This window comes from Gopherus flavomarginatus, chromosome 14 (genome assembly GCF_025201925.1).
Source record: "Gopherus flavomarginatus isolate rGopFla2 chromosome 14, rGopFla2.mat.asm, whole genome shotgun sequence".
In the NCBI taxonomy this organism is placed as follows: domain Eukaryota; kingdom Metazoa; phylum Chordata; order Testudines; family Testudinidae; genus Gopherus; species Gopherus flavomarginatus.
In genome coordinates this window covers 32,605,381-32,623,931 of record NC_066630.1, presented here as the reverse complement: position 1 = coordinate 32,623,931, position 18,551 = coordinate 32,605,381, and the positions used below count along the sequence as shown (strand labels likewise).

The following is an 18,551-nucleotide window of genomic DNA, read 5'->3' as shown; positions in this document are numbered from 1 at the left end:
GATCTCAAGGAAATGGGAGTGAAAACAAAAACAAAAAAAACCCCAGTAGGTTTTAAACACAATTTGGATTTAAGAAAAAATTGACTGTCTTTGTTCATTTCAAATGAATCAGTTAAGACTCAGCCAGTAGAGAAACAACCCCCGCCCCCTGACTGTTCACTTTTCATAGGTAATTCTATTCAGGGTGTAGTGATTGCATCCTGGTAAAATATAAACATGTAAACACTGCCAGTAAGCCATGAAAAATCACTCTCTTGTTTCTCAACTAGGGGAGAGAATTTTTGATTGCTGTGCCATTTAGAATGTAGTAACTGTAATAGCCTATAGGTTTTAAACAGCAAATTACTTAATAGAACAGGGAGACTGATGACACTGTATCATCAAAACATAAACTGATTCAGTTTTGATTATTTATTTATGGGATAATGATAGTGGCAGAGGGTTAGTCAAGGCAACAAATTCCTTTTGAAGGATTAAAGTCTGAAGTGAAGCCAGGGCACTGAATAACAGAAACCATACACTGTTTGGATAATTTATGAATGTATATGACAAAGCAGGGCAGGCTCAAGCATACCCAACATTAGAAATATTTTTTCTAGCTCCATGAAGGTTTGCAAGTTGCAAGATTGGCCCCTCGGAGTATCCATTGATCCCACTCGTTTGGCGATGCTTAGGTATATTGTGCTTCAAGGCAGGGGTCAAAAATGAACAGCTGTTGAGAATGTTCCATGAGGAAATAGACTGTGTCAATAAGGAAATAGACTGAGGTGATGCCATGTACCATTGCTAAGGATTTCAGGATCATCTGGGAGGCAATCTCATTGTTTGTATTACAGGAGCTCCTACGTTAAGCAGGGTTCCATTGGGCCAGGCACCATACACACATGGAGGGCCAGCCTTGAAGACTTTACAATTCAAGCGGATAGGTCAGACAAAAGTAGGAGGGGAAACAGGTGCAGTGACTTGCTTATGCTCATGCAGCAGCTTCGTGGCAGAGCCGGCACTAGGACCCTGGTCCTCTGAGTCCCAGGCCAGCACCCTATCCACCAGACTATACTGTCTCTCCAGGGTACCACTCTGTCTTATTTTCCTGAACTGTCATTAGCTAAACTCCTTGCCTTGGAACTGCTTAGAACTGATGGGATTGTTTTTGAATATTTGTGAGGAAGAGCAAACCCTCAGCAATCACAAAATGTTCAGAAAGAAATGCCATAAGGGGGCCCTTTCAGAGACACTTTCCTTCCTGTCGGTTTCACCATTGTGAGGGGGGTGGAAGTGAAGTAAGGGATGTGATCAAGAACTTGTTACAGAAGCTAAAAAAGCCCTCCTTGGTCATGCAGCCAAGGAAACTTACAACAAAAAACGGTCTCACACAGGATTGTATGGACACACCCCACCAAAAAAGCAGAGTGGGAGGAGAAAAATAAGTGGTGGTGGGGTTCAGGCCCAGGCAAGGTATTATGTGCCTTGTGCTATCATGGGAAATCACAGAATGTTAATGCAGGAAACGTAAGCGAATGCTGCTCTGAGTGACTTTTCTATTGGCAAGAACCTGCACCTCAGTGAGACATACTGTAAGTGTTTATATGGATATCTAAGCCTTAAGTAGACATCTGCAAATAGGGAAGGTAGGTGGATTACGTCTCCAACTGCAAGAAGCTGGGAATAATTGGCTGTATGTCTTCATATGCCCCTTCCTACAGAACCTGCCATATTCAGAGTAGCGCAGCACACACCATGTCTGTCCCATCAGTAATTCAGATTCTGAACTCTTCAACAATGACCACACCTACTGCAAGTTACTGGGAGCAAGTTTCTCTCCTAATGAGTTGACAGGATGTGCTGAGTTAGGCTCCGCACCTTAAGATGGGCTGGACTGCCCTTTCATGAGAGAGTCAGGAAGAGAGGGATTTTCTGATTAGAAGCCAGGACTAGGAGTGCTGGCAACCTAAGAACTGGCATGTTTCTTCTGTTTTGGGCTGATGCTATTTGTTTGTAGTTTACACTGGTAAGGTGCTTGCAGCAATGTGGCTAGAGACTCTATCCTTTTTGCTTTCACAAGACCCCTCTAATTAAACTTGAAATTATAGTGATTTTTTTTTGGAGGGGAAGCAGATATGTTTGCTTACTGTGGGCCTCCTGTGTGAGGACTTTCTGCAGCTCCTCATTCCCTGGCTCTGATACATTCATGCCAAAACTATTTCTGAATGGCAAATCACTCAAAAGGAATGTTGCATCCTGACCCACATCAAGATATGTGACCTTCATTTAACAAGTCTAGAAGATTAAAATATGAGGTGAGCCAGATCAGTGCAGTGTACAACTTTTAAAGGAGAGGGAGTGTACTGTTACATGAAAACTCTCTACATTTTGCTGTGAAAGTCTCAAGTCTAGGCAAAATTAATGCTTGGCCTGTAACTTCCAGCTGTAAAATTGCTGTGTTCTCATTCAGCCTCTGAACATGTAGATGGTAGGCCTTGCAGCATCTACTGCTACTAGTCAATGTCTTCATAGGCGCTGATAAAAATGATATTTTAAATTTTTGTAATATCAACTGATAATATCAATGTTTGTTTTTAAGCATTTGTATCTATTTATATTTTCATTTGTGCAAAATTATGAGTCTTAGGCTTTCTTTTTTCAATTTTTATCAGCTTCAAATTTCACAGTTGTGAGAAATTATGCAGGATGGGTCTGACAATTATTTAATGACCCTAGACACTGAGATTCACAAAGTTAGAGCTTTATAAACATAAAACACAAATTGTCAACATCATGTTAAAGTATACAAAGTAATCAGCCTTAAATCAACTCTAATAAATTCTCGCAAAGCATTCTTCTTTCTTTGTCTGCACATTTTGATTATTAGCAATGGAAACATTTTTTCATTGATTTATGTGTGAACGGTGAAATCGATGCTTACTGACATTTACAATAAAAATATCATTCTTCCAAACCTACATAAGAGGCACTTAATAATGTAACAACAAAGCACTATTCCTCTATCCTGTGAACTGATTAATACATATTGATACTTATCACTCTAATTCATTCCTCTTCCCCCTTCTTTGCGTCTTTCCCTCCTCTTTTCCTTTTCTTCCAAATCTTTTACTTTTTCAGATGTGTCTCAGTCAACAGCTAGTTGCTTCAGTTCCTTCTAATCAGTGCTGCAGACACAAACACACACACAAAGAAGTTTGGGTCAAGTGCCTACAGTAGATAGGGTCAGCGAAATAACTTATTGTAATGCATATGAGGGCAGGAGTAGCTGTGGTTGGTAGGGAAACCCAATTCTATGTTTCTCTGGTGTTATAAAAACTCAACCTTAACATCACATGAATGCAGATTTCTAACTATTAGGCACCATTTTCCCTCATGTTAAAACTTCCTCAGTTGATTTCCATACAATGTAATTATCATCTGTTTCCAACAAGTTCACCTTCTCTGGATCTTATTTCTCAGCAAATATACTTGATAACTTAATTTCAAGAGGCTGGGAATTAAAAGGTCAAATTTCTATCCAGGATATTTTTTATTTGTATTGCAGTGGAGACTAGAGGCCCAAATCAGGGGTTGGGACCCTATTGTGATAGGCATGTAAGAGAAAAAGAGGCTATGCCCCAAAGAGGTTATAACCTAAGTAACCAGAGATAATAAGTGATGAGTATTGAACCAAAATCCAAATCTTTAGAGGACTTTGAATCCAGATCTGAAATTGGCAGCTCTGGACTATTTTAAAAATGTCAAATAAAGGCCTGGAAGGAGAGGCTTATAGTGTCAGTGCTGATATTAACTTGCTGCAACTGATGGAGGATTTCTTCTCTCTTGTTTAATACTAGAGTCCTGTTGGAGGAAAGCTATCGGGGGTAAAACTCAGCAAAAGCCAACATTCAGATGCAAACAAATTAACTTCCTTCTTAAAACACTGCTGTACTGAATACATTCAAAGTTCCTCTGGAACTGGTTACTTAATCAGTTTAGTTTGCAGTCCCAGTTAATTAAACAACATTTATTCTGCTCTCCACTACAAGTTATGGGTCTGTTATATCTGTTAAGGCAGATATTCTTTCCTGGTTTCCAGTGAAGAACTGAGCTTGCCCACGTTTGTCATGTTGTTAAATTTGGAGCCCTGTCTTTTCAAATATTGGTTATTTGTTTTCAAAGCAAGGCCCATATTTGCTCACAATGCTCAGAAAACTGCTATTAACCTTGTACTAGTGATTCATCACTTTGTTAATCAAAGTATTGATGTTTGGCATATTTGGCATTTATATCCAACAATTCCGAAGTGTCATGCAATCAGAAGTCACTTTCTACTTTTGCTTAAATGTATATAGGTCTTCTGGAGACCATACGTGGTGATACTAGGCAACACAGACTGTGTTTAATATGTTTGGGAACTGAAGGTCAAAAAAAGAACTATATATTATTGTTTGTGTCAGAGTCTCAGTAAAGAATGTATTCATTGCAATTGATTCTGTTCTATTCTATATAGTTTCTTACCCCATCCCATCTCTGTAATTTCTGAGTGCCTTCCAGTAGTGCATTAAGTAACATGACTACCATCTTTGTCTTTCATATTCTCCCCAAGGGGAGAATTATGTGTGCAGTGTAGTGTTTTTGTTTTGGTACGTTTTTTTTTTTTTTTTTACACGTGCACCCTACTATGTGTGTGCTAAAGAGGAGGCAGGTCAAAGAACTATGCCTTGCAGTTGGTGCAGAAGGTAATGAGGTTAGTACCTGTGCAAATTTGTTCCGTAAATGTACTTGAGTCCTCTGTCCTATCTACCTTGGGCGGTAGTACACCCAGCATGTGGCATGCTAATGTCTGTCATTTAAAACATCTCCAGACATTGAAACCAACAAAAATGTCTCCTGTCTGAAACATTAGCATAAGCACATGTTCTGTATTACATAACTGGAAGAAAAGTTTTTTTTTTCTTTCTCTAACAAAGATTGGATCCAGTTGAGTGGTACTTACCTTTGGCAAAATGTTTTATAATTGATCATTCATTTTTATTAAGGAAAAGCTGAACAAAACAAACAGAGGTGCTGAGCAGATATCTTCAGACTAGGAAATGGCCTGAGGCACAAAAACTGGATTTCCAAAGCTGCGGTGCATTCAGCTTCAGCATTTTGGATCAGACACATCTTCAGTTCCCATATATTGCTAGTTGCTGCAATAACTCCAAACTCCATTCCATCCCAAATTAAACACAAAATAAAATGTCACCAAACAACAAACATACAAATCCTTAAAAGAACATACAGGTAGGATGAGACACGGCAGAATGAACCAACCATCTTCAAGTGGACACATACCACCCAATCTTGTACTGAACTCCACTCACATACACATACCTTCTCTTAATTCACTCTCCAGCGTACATAACAGATTACTACTGCTGAGTCAGGACCCAATCCCCAACTGGGACCTGATCCTGCATGCTTCTGGATTGACTTTGATGAGAATTTTGTGTACGCTAGTAATGAAAAAGCATGCTCCTAAAATAAGACTAAGCAATTATAAACAGTACTATATGTGTAAGCGTGGAGCTAATAAGGCTGAACCAACTTTCTTATGTTTTATTTTAGCAAGGTTTAGCCTATGACCAAATTTCTTATTCAAGCCCTACTCTCCATCTCTGTTTGTCACTGGGACCAGCTGTCTCCTGCAGCGCAAGACAGAGATGCAGGAGGAAAATAGAGATTAGAATAGAGGGATGCAACTTATCCTTAATCATTTGTTGATGGTACTCTCAGTACAGTATTTGCATAACCAGCAAAGAGCTGTGACAAATGATGCATGACATGCCCTTCAAACAGTGATGGAAGTACCCTACAAACATAATCACTGACAGATCATTGTGGCCATAGCAGCAGCAGCTGCTGAATTGTTCCCTGCCAACCAGCCGCAGGTGGGTTCCTCTGGAATGTATCTGCTCCACTACTTGTAATTTATCACAATAACACGCCAATACTGCCACAAACCAAATCTGTGTTTCCTCATCACACTGTCCTTGGGCTAGTTGTGATTGGGTTCCAAGCAGAGCTCTCATAGAGTCCTTGTAAACAAACATGCCTTGTTTTCCCAGGATGGCTTTCATTAGGGCTTGGGATTAGAGCTCTTGGAGAGGGGTACGATCCCCTTTTTCCTACTGTTAGGAGGATGAATGGTTCCCACATCTAAAGGCAATAGACCAGGGCAGGTTCCAATATAGGTGTGCTCTCTTATGTAAGAAGAAAAGGGGGTGGGGGGCGGAGTGTCTGGCTCATGGAGCTAGTAGAGTGGCTATTCAGAAAAGGGTTTGGAGTGGTAAGCCACTTAGCTACTCTATCAGTCAGAGTGGGGGCAAGGAAAGGCCTGCAAGAGGGTCTTATCCTACATCAAAATACTGAATGTGCTGGGGAAAAGGGAGGAGACTGGGGGTCTTATATACTCACCTCACTCCTGTGGAGAAAAGAGGGAAGAGAGCACAGACGAAGATGATGATTGGGTCACTGGTGTGTGGCATTTCGTGATGTTTTAATAATTTTGTTTTTAAAACCTCCAATTTCCTGGCTTTCCTATAATCCTGTGGTGGGCAAGGCCATTTGTCATCCCATTGCTATGGCAGTCAGGCACACCCTGACATGGCTCTATAACCCCAGAAACCAATCTGGAATGAGGCTGTAGTGTATTGGGTAGTGTCTCTTTTAAAAATGTGTGGCCTCCTTTTTTTCTAGTGTAGAGGCCACCAGAATAGCCATGTATATAGCCATCATGTTTGTATATAATTAGTAAACAGTTAGTTGGAATCCAACCCTGTCTGTATATTTCCTCATCATTGTAATGTTGTGTAAAGAGCAAAGACATGACAGAGAAGGTGGAAAGTGAACCCAAATGATCTAAAATATATTTCAATATGGGACCTATGGCAGGGAACCAAACTCTGATTGAGGAGTATTTTTGAGTTTAAAAGTACCAAGTTCAGTGAGCTATGATTTGTGGGGTGCTTGTATATCTTAGTGAAGAGAACTCAGAGATATCATACTTGTTTATGATGCCAAAAGTTTCACTAATTTTAGCAAACGTTATTTGTCTGGAGACTTGTCCCTAAAGTCTGGTGTTTGTAATTCACAACTTGATATTCGTTCTCCTGTTTTAAAAATAACTTCTTCCAATCTGGAAGTGGAAAAAACATCATGTGGTTTAGATAACCAAAAGGAATAGTGAATGGAGAAAAGGTGCAGTGGACAGTTTGTGAGTATCCTATAGGCTGAATGTGTTTAGTTCAAAGTAGTCAGGAAATATTCATGGATAATGAATATATTCAAAGAAAATCAGAACAGGCTCTAACTAAAATGGGGCCAAAATTGTAATTAATAGTTTGACTCGCTGTAGCAGGAGTACATAAGGAAGAAGCTGCCAGGGCAATATATGGCTTTATAGTAAAATAACATTAGCATTCTCCAACCCAAGGTTGAACAAAGAAGGAATTGAATAGAATCTGCATTATTTGAAAGAATGCCTACCTATACTTACATGCCTTGCTAGCATGCAAGCTACAGTGCTGATCGCTAAGTCAACATTACTGTGCTATAAACAAGCTGCATTTCCTCTTGCACAAGTGAGACATTCAGTGCAGGACATGCACACATCTTGTACTGGATGGCAAATCCGCCCCCCACCCCCGCCAGTAGTGATACTGACTGGACACCACTTGGCACTAAGTAAGTGCAAATATCCATAAGTTGGAGATGTCTGTGGCATGTGGGCTCAGCTGCGTGATTACTGGGACATCAGCTTTGCTCTCCACCAATGGTGTGAATGCTGCTTGACTGTCCTTCCTGCTCTGTTGGCTTGGCGAGTCTTGAGAGCAAATTGAAAAGAATGCTTTAGAGCAGTGCTAGGCCAAATCGTTTGTGTGTGATGGGGGGAGAACATATGGCTCTGTCCTCTCTCCTGTGGCACACAGCCTTTATTTGGCACACTTTAATTTTCAATTCCTGTGTCGCTTTTTCTGTGAGGCTCCAAAAATGGGGAGAGGGGGAATTGTGCATGTTTTTTTTCCTGGAGATCTATTCATAACTGATAGGCAAACCCCTCAGGTTTTCCAGAAGGCTTGCTGCTGCTACCAATGGCTGGGCTGGCATGAATTATGTCTCTCTTTCCTCCTGTGTTGCATTGTTTTTGTACAACTCTCCCCACCACGGTGATTACTCTTGAGGAGAATATGGTGGGAGGACCCTGGGTAAAACTGACTTTCAATGGGACCTAAGTGAAAATGGACTTGTATGCCCAAGTAACTTTAGAAAACTTCACCTCCTGTTTCTGTCTTGCCTGGAGCTAAGTTGGCTCTTTCATTTAGTGGCTGCATTACCTAAGCAGCATGCTGGCTTAGCAGCAGGTGGTTGCCCAGGAGAAAGTCCAGAGCAGTTTTTGCTTTGTTGGTGGCTCACCCCCACATGTAAATTGGTCCAGCAAAATTGGGGGACTGCAGGGCGACTGTGGCAGAGACTGTGAATAACTATATTTAAAGGGAAATAACCTGGACAAACATCTAACCTTATGATTTAGCTTTGAAGGTTAGCTTCACCATAAAAGAGCCTAGAAGCTTTTGTCAAATGAAATCTGGAGTCCCTCGGCCATATGTTCTGCAGGCCCAAAGTCTGGATCTGGAGGACTCGACCAACTTACATCATTAAACAACATGTATTATAACTCTATTGCCCTGCCTGTATTATATTTTGGGTAATTACATTCTGATTATCTAAACCAAAATCCCTTTTGTGGTTTCTTTCCTGCCTTTTTATTAAAATCAATCCAACAGCTTTACTTACCACATGCAGCCTGCTTTATACATAATGGAGTGGACCAAGGTCAGGTCAGTCATGCGTTCTTCCCAAATGAGTGGCCAATAAATAGCTCTCAGAGTAAATCAAATTCCTCAGTCTTTCCTCCTGTTTATATACAACTTTCTGGAGAAGAAGTCCTTGAAAATCTTGAGCTGTTGTTGGCCTACACCTAAATAGTTGTTTGATTTTTCTAATTCTGAAAGGTACTTAGCTACCATGGTAAGAATCCAAATAGAAGTAGAATAGCTTCTAATCCAGGAATTAAGTGGCAGTTGCAGTATCCTTAAAAAATGATGTGGGACTGGGCAGCTAAATAGCTCCCTTCAAAGGCTATCTTAGGTGGAGCAGCTAGAGACATAACTGGGCTGGTCCTGATGAATGTGATGTATGTCCACCCTTTAGTCCTGCAAGACCCTTGAGATTTGAAATGAATAAAGCCTTTGCTCCATTTGAGATGCCCTTCAGTGGATTTCTAATGAGCAACACATAATAAAGTAATAGTAGCCTCATTCAATAATTGGGGCCATTTTCCCTCCTGCATAGCAAAATTAAACATTTCCAGGGAAATGGCATATAAATAGTAAGTGGCAGCGTTTGGGCCAGGTGATTTTCAGACCCACAATGTATTATCACATCCAAAATCTCCTCATTTGTGAAAGGGTGGTCAATCTTAGTAGATTATTCCTTGGTCAAGTTATGTAAAAGCATTGACTGAAAAAAGATTTTTTTTCCCTGAATTATTTATAGTTCTTGACATATATAAGGAGATACAGAATTTTTCAAAAGCACAACTAATGATTTTAGACTCATGAGTAACTACTCCCTATTCTGTTTTTGTACCCTGAATGGCTCTGGATATCTACTAGGTCCTAGTCTTGGCTGATGGCTCAGAAACTCTTTGTACGTTCTCAAGTATTACATGATGTATGTATTTCTAAGGTGATCATCATTGTAACATGGTATCTGGCACCAAAAAAATCTGCTGCTAAGTCCTACAAGGAGCTGAGCCCTCTGGGGGCTAGTCAGAAAAGCACTTAAGCATGTGATTATCTTTAAGCACATGACTCAATTTAAGTCAATGGGTCTAGTCCTATGCTTACAATTAAACACATGCTTAAGTGTTTTACTGGATCTAGGCCATAGTATTCAGCACCTTGCAGGATCGAGCTGTTAGCATCTATTAAACTGGATTTGTTGTTAGGATCTTATGTTTGTCAGCAGTTTCTGTTTTATATATGGCTTGGCACATGCTATGTTGCTTTTCTAAACTGATGTCATTCGCTAGGTTTTAAATTTTCTAACCAATATCTTTGTCTGTAGTTAGTTCCATGGCAAATAGCATGCTTCTTCACAGTAAAGTTAAATGCTTCCCTTTTGATGTTGTGTGAAGTCTCCTCTATCACAGAACAATCATTGATTCTGGAGGATAAAAATGTTGGCAGTTTCTCTCATTCAGGAGGGGGAGGGTTGAGTACATCTCGATCATCCCATGGTCAGAAGTGCATTGGCAGGAAAATGCCTCAGCTAGTGAGGAGCAGCTTAAGGAAATAAGTTTCAGAGACATGGAGGAGAACACTGCCTGGAATGGAACCAGAACTGGTTCTGGAATGGGAGGTGTGTCTCAGACCTTTATGGAATGGAGATGAGGCAGTGATTTTTGAGTTTGGTAGTGTATCTTTTGCTTTTTAAAATGTACCAGTTTAACTTTCATTTGAGCCAGGCAGTGAGGAAAAGCTGATGTTCGGTATGGATAAGTTTTGTATGATTTTTAAAGTCCATGTTAAAGGTGTACTTAGAATTTGGGATTGGACCTCTTTTACTCATAAGTATAAAATAAGATAAAAGCTGCTATCCTACCTCTGCCTAGGCAAGAAGATCTGAGGCCTCTTCTGGGACTTACATGAAATGTCAACTTATAGGGCCCTTCAGAGAATGGATGGATGGATTTATTTTTCTCCCCTGAGTTGTCACTTTCTGTATCAGCTGCAGTTTCCAGGTAGATTTAAGTTGTAGGCCCATGCAGAGTACAATACAGTCTAGTTTAAGGAGACAAAGACATAGATTATAGTAGCAAAGTCTGCTTCTGAAAGGAATGGCTACACACTGCAGGGCAGGTGGAAGGGAGGGAGGGGGGCTTTCCTAGAAACTGTGAGGGGGAGGCTTTCATAGAAACTGCTGCCATAAGATCAATCAATCAGCAGCTGGGAATTCCAAACCATCCCTAGATAGTGAATGCTAGCAACAAATGGCAGGAGCACACGCTCAACAGAAAGGAAAGACGTTCTCCTCTGTGTATCTTCCATTTACTACTGTCAGCCAACAAGCATCACCTCAGACTCATCTGCATGGAGCTTCAGCCAGATACCTCAAGCCTCTATTCTTGTCCATAAAATCATAGATCATTAGGGTTGGAAGGGATCTCAAGAGATCATCTAGTCCAACTCCCTGCTCAAAGCAGGACCAATTCCCAAATCCCTAAATGGCCCCCTCAAGGATTGAGCTCACAACGTGGGTTCAGCAGGCCAGTGCTCAAACCACTGAGCTGTTCCTCCCCTCTGTGTCTTGTTCTCACCTGTCCTTTGGGTATGACATTCAATAGCACTGTCTGTATCCAATGAGGTACATGTCATCAGCATAGTAAAAGCATCTCAGCTATTGCTTCCTTATCTCAAACGTTGTTTCCTTGTGCTCCCTGTCTGGCTGTCTGAAGCCAACATCCACCTGTTGTCTTATCCTTGGGTTGTACTAGTCTTGTACTTGGATTGTAAACTGAGTGGGGCAGGGGCTATCTATCTGTTACGTGTTTGTTCAATGTCTGGCATAATGGCCACTTTTGGAGATAGAATACAAGAATAGATGGCCCACTTATCTCATAGGATACAGTAATGTTTGTGCTCACACCATGCCACTCTGAAAGGGTGTGTTTTGGCTGGCTTAATTTCTTAAATCTATTTTAACCATACTACACAAACTAATAGCGTTTCCCCAAGAGGCTGACACACTTTGTAAGAGAGAATGTGTTGTCCAGTTGACAGCAATAGCCCTTTCCCAGGTGCAGTGGTGCACACTTCCATAGGACGTGCTTGTCCCCATGCTGTGGGAGAGATGTGTGCGTAAGAAATGAACCCGCTAGGAATAAACAGTTCCCCCCCCCGCCACCAATATTTGATCTACTGTTTATTTATCCACCCAAACTGGGATGAATGCATGCCAAGTTCTGCTTCTTTGTTTTCCAGCCGAGATATTTCTCTTGGCAGGTTCTTCTGTGATATGGGCAGGAAAATATTAACAAACTTAGAAAACAATGACTTAGAGTCTGAGTCTTTGAAGAAAGGTAGATGGATTCTGTATGGGGAAAATAGCAAGGATACCTGAGGAGAAAAGGCAGAAGGGTTTGACTGACATGAAATATTTGAATTCATAAACCCCACCACAGGTTGAGAAATGAACTAACATGAGACTGATTTCAGTCCAACCCTCCCCATAGAAAGTCCAACACTGACTTCACTGAAAATCAGATTGGACTCTATGGGCATGTGATACATTCCTTAGACACTTGCCTGCCAGAGCACGGATCCTACATGAACTGTGCAGAGACTCTGGGGTGCAATATCTCAGATAGTACAGTCACAGTGGACAGGATCAGTCTCTGGTGAACTGGAAATGCCTCGAGGTGGCAAGCAAAGCAGAGACAGTTGCAGGTGAGAAGGGCAGGCATTTAAAAAGAGAAACACTGATGCTCAAAGTAGCATATAAGGCAAAACCATGCACCCTCTTGGCATAAACAATCTAATCTATTTGATCTGCTCTCTCCTTGCGCATTGTGGTTTTGATCTCATGCTGAACTTACCCCACGTTTAGAGGGGTCAGAGTTCGATTATTTCTTCGAGTTTCAGAGAGACAGCATGGTCTAGTGGGTAGAACCCTGAACCAGGAATCAAGAGATCTGGCTTTTAATCCCAGCTCTGCCAATAACCTGCAGTGTGACCTCAGGCAAATACTTAGCCACTCTGTGACTGTTTCTCTTCTCTCTCTTTGCCTTGTTTGTAAACTCTTCAGGGGAGGGAGAATCTTTCACTGTGTGTTGATACAATGCCAGTCCAGTGGCTTTTCAGTCTCAGGTAGCGTTTCTAGGTCCTGCTGTAATAAAATTAACAGCATTAATTAAAAGTGTATCATGTTAATAGTTCAGTTTCACTTCAGCTCTGTGCCCTGATCATTCCCTTCTCAGGTTTGTCATAAACAGATAGCTAAGGGTTAATGTCTCTTTCACCTGAAGCACCTGACCAGAGAACCAATCAGGAAACCGGATTTTTTCAACTTTGGGTGGAGGGAATTTTGTGTCTGAGGTCTTTTTCTGTCTGCCTGCTTTCTCTGAGCTTTGGAGAAGTAGTTCTGCTTTCTAATCTTCTGTTTCTAAGTGTAAGGACAAAGAGATCAGATAGTAAGTTATATGGTTTCTTTTCTTTGGTATTTGCATGAATATAAGTGCTGGAGTGCTTTGATTTGTATTCTTTTTGAATAAGGCTGTTTATTCAATATTCTTTTAAGCAATCGACCCTGTATTTTGTCACCTTAATACAGAGAGACCATTTGTATGTATTTTTTCTTTCTTTTTATATAAAGCTTTCTTTTTAAAACCTGTTGGAGTTTTCTTTACTGGGAAATTTCAGGGAAATTGAGTCTGTACTCACCAGGGAATTGGTGGGAGGAAGAAATCAGGGGGAGATCTGTGTGTGTTGGATTTGCTAGCCTGATCTTGCATTCCCTCTGGGTGAAGAGGAAAGTGCTTTTTGTTTCCAGGGCTGGGAACGGAGAGGGGGAGTCACTCTGTTTGGATTCACAGAGCTTGTGTCTGTGTATCTCTCCAGGAGCACCTGGAGGGGGGAAGGGAAAAAGGATTATTTCCCTTTGTTGTGAGACTCAAGGGATTTGGGTCTTGGGGGTCCCCAGGGAAGGTTTTTCAGGGGTCCAGAGTGCCCCAAAACACTCTAATTTTTTGGGTGGTGGCAGCAAGTACCAGGTCCAAGCTGGTAACTAAGCTTGGAGGTTTTCATGCTAACCCCCATATTTTGGACGCTAAGGTCCAAATCTGGGACTAAGGTTATGACAAGGTTCATGCCTGGAGAGTCCTTTCAGTTCCACAAGTTAATCTTTCTATTAAGAAATGGTCCACAGTGGAAAAGTTTAAGGATCCCTTTCCTACTTTTAAAGTGGAAAAGGCAAAGATGGGAAAAAACTAAGACTGACACTTACTTCAAAGGGGATTCTAGGATTGGGTTGAGTTTGAGTTGGAACGAGTTCAAACCTATGTTCCAGTTGTATGGAACTACATCATTGCTACATCATTGCTCTACCTGTTGCTATTTATATGTATTAAATATATTCATTTTCCTTTCTCAAATATTTTCTGTTACAAAGGCTTTAACTACCAAGTGGTCTAAGAAATGTAGTTCAAGAAAATCTTTCAAGACTGGCAGGTTTACATTCAAAGAGCAATGTGCATAGCCTCAACACTTATTATGGGGAGTGATTCATCCACTCATTGCCGTTTCTCCTTTGAATAGCTGCTCTATTTCATGGCTAGTTATCTCCAGTTTCAAAAAGGCGTCCTGCATTGAAGAAAACATCTGCCCTAAAAGCTGTCAGCAGTGCTGAGTGATTTCTTTTAGTCTCCTACACTTTTTCCTGTTCACTTTCTTTTTTACACTTTAAGCAAACATTTTGAATTTTCCTAAAATCTTTGATATAGGGAAGTATGAGCAGAAACACAGTCTTACGTGCATTTGGCCTTAACTTAGTCTGCAAGGCTGTTGTTTACCTTTGGAAAGAAAATTGTTCTTCTTGAACAATTATAGTCTCGAAACCCTTGCTTTAATAAGGTCTAATTTGCATCACTTTGCTTGTAGCATAATGTCCGATGCTTAGGAAACATTTGGAGCGGTAATGTCCAGAAACAGCAGGGAAAGTTGTGGGGATTTTTTTTTAAAGAAGGCACTTTAAAAAAAAAAAAAAAAAACAGAGCTGATCTAATGTTAAATATTTAGGACTCTTTTGTGCCACTAGAACACAGCTAATAGTAATAAGCTCTGTGGCTTAAACCAATATCTAATTAAGGGTATGTCTGCACTGCAGAGTTAACCTGGGCTTCTACCCGAGTTTTAGGCTTAACCTCGCTCCCGTCCACGCACAAAAACCTCTGGAGATGCTTTAAACCTAGGCTAGTTGATCCAAGCAGTGTAGGTTAAATCAGAGTCTGAGTGTTGGCTGAAACCTAGTGACTTTGCAGTGAGGATATAGGCCAAATGACCTGAGTGCTGATAGTCCTCCATTGCCTTCCCACAGTTCCCCACAAAGGACAGACACGTTCTGCAATTGATACAATGCTAGGGTTCAGCACAAAGATCCCTGGGATATGCCTCCAAACATACGCAGGTGCATCTAGAAACAGTGCGGACACACTAATAGTGCTATGGCTTTGTTCACATCCAGACTAGACTAGATGCCCAGGCCTGAGTGCGAATCACCTGATTAACTGTGCAATGTAGACCCAGCCTTAGGGTATGTCTCCACTGCACCAGGGAGGTGTGATTCCCAGCGCAAACAGACTCGAGCTAGCTTAGCTTGAGTTCCCATGCTAAAAATAGCAGCTCAGGAGACCCACCTGAGTCAAGCTCAAGCAGCCCTCTGCGTCTGAGCTCAGGTAGCTGGCCCAAGCCACTGCCCACATTGCAATGTCCACATTACTGTGTTTAGTGCACTAGCTAGAGTGGACCTAATGTGAGCCAGTCTATCCACAGGGGGAAATCACACCGCCCAGCTGCAGTGGAGACATGCTCTGAGCCCAGGCTGAGACCTATGTGAAGGGCAGATTATCCCACATCTGCCTGCTGCGAGAGTCTGACATCTTCCTCTGAAGCATCTGGTATCAGCCACTGTTAGAGACAGGACATTAGACTAGATGGACCTTGGATCTGATCCAGTCTGACAATTCCTGACAGTAACATGTTGTTGTGTCACACCAGGGCCAGACACACAAATCCTTCCCTGTTCACCGCCTGTCCCCCATCCCAGAACAGCTAGTAACATGTTGCTGGTCTATACCATGATTACCAACTGCTTTAATGCAAGTCTTCTGAATAGCTAATGTGTGCGTCTTGAAGCTCCAGCTCCTGTGTCCATGGGATTGTGAAAATCCCAGATCTCTTAAATAATTAGGTTTCTAACCTCTAGACTGCAGAGAAGCTAGAAACTGTGAGTGCTAAAGTCACCAAGAACAGTAAGACAAAGACCTCAAACTAACGTAGTTTCATTTTTAAGCCCATCTCATGATGTAGAGTGGTGACACACATGCTGTTTGAATCCTTGGGGTTTAAATACTCTTCTCCCAGGAGCATCCCCACACCAGCCCAGACTCTCCCCCATTCCTGCCAACCTGCCCTGGGAAGGGGAGTTTTACACCCACAAACCAGTTTACTTTTGCACATGGTGAATTGCACTTTGTGTTTAATTCACAGTGAAAGATTCATAGAGTATCAGGGTTGGAAGGGACCTCAGAAGATCATTTAGTCCAACCCCCTGCTCAGAGAAGGACCAATCCCGAACTAAATCCCTAAATGACCCTCAAGGATTGAACTCACAGCCCTGAGTTTAGCAGGCCAATGCTCAAAGCACTGAGCTATCCCATGGTGCACCAGCTGAACAACCCTCAGTAAGCTGTTTGTCTAGATGAACATTTAGTGCCTGGGAAGCTGGGATGATCAAAACCCCAATGAGACAAACCTACTGACCCCCACTTTATGCAAGCATCCTTATTCAGGAAGGTTGCTTAAGTATGTGTTTAAGAGTTTTCCTGAATCGGGGCCTTTAAGAGAACAGTTAACAGCAGATTTGGGATTTAAATAATTTCATTTTCATTTTAGTTCTGTAATTTTTGCATCCTTAAGGACAAATATCACCAACCTAGAAATGGATAATATGGTAATTATAGGAATGTGTTATATGAACATTAGCGTTCAGGATGCCTCTGAAATAACAATAGTAAAATTGCCACATAGTCTTTTCTTCTGAAGCTGAGAAATAGCCTGCCTTGTACTGTAAGGGTAGCAGGATTGGGTCTGATGATGATCAAGGCTAATGATGGCTCAAAACTTGTGTAAATACTAAAATGCCCAGTGCTTGTATATAAAATTCCAGGACTGGAATGAACAGAGCTGCCTTAATAGGATAACATACTCAAGCTCTGGTTACACAATAGGTTGACATGATGATCTACATGTTTGTTCAGCTTAGAACAAAATAGCTCAATAAAAAAGCCCTAAAACCTTTAAAAGATAAACCCTTCATTTTAACCTGATTTTACATTTCAAATAGGGGGCAGAGATAAACATTATACAGATAATCAAATGAATATTAGATTATTTGGCTATCTGAACATTTCACCCTTAATGGAACAATTAGTTGGGATTGTCAAGTTATTTGAATATAGACTTTATGAGCTGAAAGTAATAGTCTGAAAAAGTAAGATACTAGGTATTTGGGGGTTTAATCTACCTTGAACCTTTGGGGAAAAACATCCCTAATACCCATATGAAGTAATTTTTTAGGTGATACATGGGGTTTTTTTATACTTAAGTCTTATCAGGCAGGTTGCAGTGATTTTGAAAGATTTAAAGCTAAATGGATGACATTATAAATCAAGTATCAGAGGGGTAGTCCTGTTAGTCTGGATCTGTAAAAGCAGCAAAGAATCCTGTGGCACTGTATAGACTAACAGACGTTTTTGAAGCATGAGCTTTCGTGGGTGAATACCCACTTCGTCAGATGCATGATAAATCAAAATACCTGTGCTATTCACTCATTTGTATTGATTCTGTTTGTGATACTTTATGATTAGCACTATCAATAATCATCTGCCAGTGCAATTTTTTTCATGCTCTGCATTATTGTCATGGTCAACAAACCACATGGCTGATGGCAATGGGATCAAATACATGCTTAAGTGCTTTGCTGAATCAGGGCCCTAAATGAGCCTTCTACGCTCTCTGCATTGTGGCGCTGAACGTACCACATCTTGAACTTTATCTGCATACTGTATTTGTATCAGATTAATTTTTTTGTTAGCATTTTGGCTTTACAAAAATGTCAGAATCTGTCCTGTACTAATGACCTGGCCAAATTTCAACCAAGCTATGAACATAGCCACCAAGCCTGTAAGATGTTTACCTTCCGCCTCTCTATGTATAGTAATCGTGTCTCTGCTATCTTAAAAGCTACTGACAAACTTCATCTCATTGTTAATCAATCTAATAAATGTTATTTCACTGGAAAGGGTTTGCTTACTCCTGGGATTTAAAATTAATTAATTAAATGTCATTAAAACCAGATACATCCTCTGATTACATGTGACTTCATCTTGTATGCTTGCCTGCACAGTTATGAATGCCAATTCCTACCAAGCCCTAGGATTTTAATTTTGAATCTGGTATGAATTTTCATTTTTACAGTCAAAAGCTAAACTAGTGTGGGGCTTTGGAGGGGAGGGTTTGAATGTGTGCTGGAGGAGAAGGGTTAGTTGCTGCAAGTGCAAAAACTCCACAGTGAAAACAAAACAAAGCACAATCTCAGAAATAGCTGAAGCCAGAAGGCAATAGTGAATCAGGACTTGGTTTGGCATCTGTGGTTCATGCTAGGCAGATGGCTATAGAGAAAGT

The 18,551-nt window shown here is 41.0% G+C and overlaps 1 protein-coding gene across 3 annotated transcripts in view; it reads right to left on the bottom strand.

Moving 5' to 3' along the window:
• Positions 1-2,882: 2,882 nt before the first annotated feature.
• Positions 2,883-18,551, bottom strand: part of LPCAT2 (lysophosphatidylcholine acyltransferase 2) — a 76,198-nt gene continuing 60,529 nt past the window's right edge. Inside the window, exons 15-18 of one of the 3 annotated variants that reach the window (XR_007769315.1) lie at positions 11,841-12,978; positions 10,696-10,874; positions 4,982-5,193; positions 2,883-3,167 (exon numbers count right to left, since the gene is read on the bottom strand). The gene's annotated coding sequence lies outside the window, so the exon portion shown is untranslated. Of the gene's footprint in view, positions 3,168-4,981; positions 5,194-10,695; positions 10,875-11,311; positions 12,979-18,551 lie in introns of those variants that run through there. The other 2 variants (XR_007769316.1, XM_050922703.1) reach the window with 2 other exon arrangements.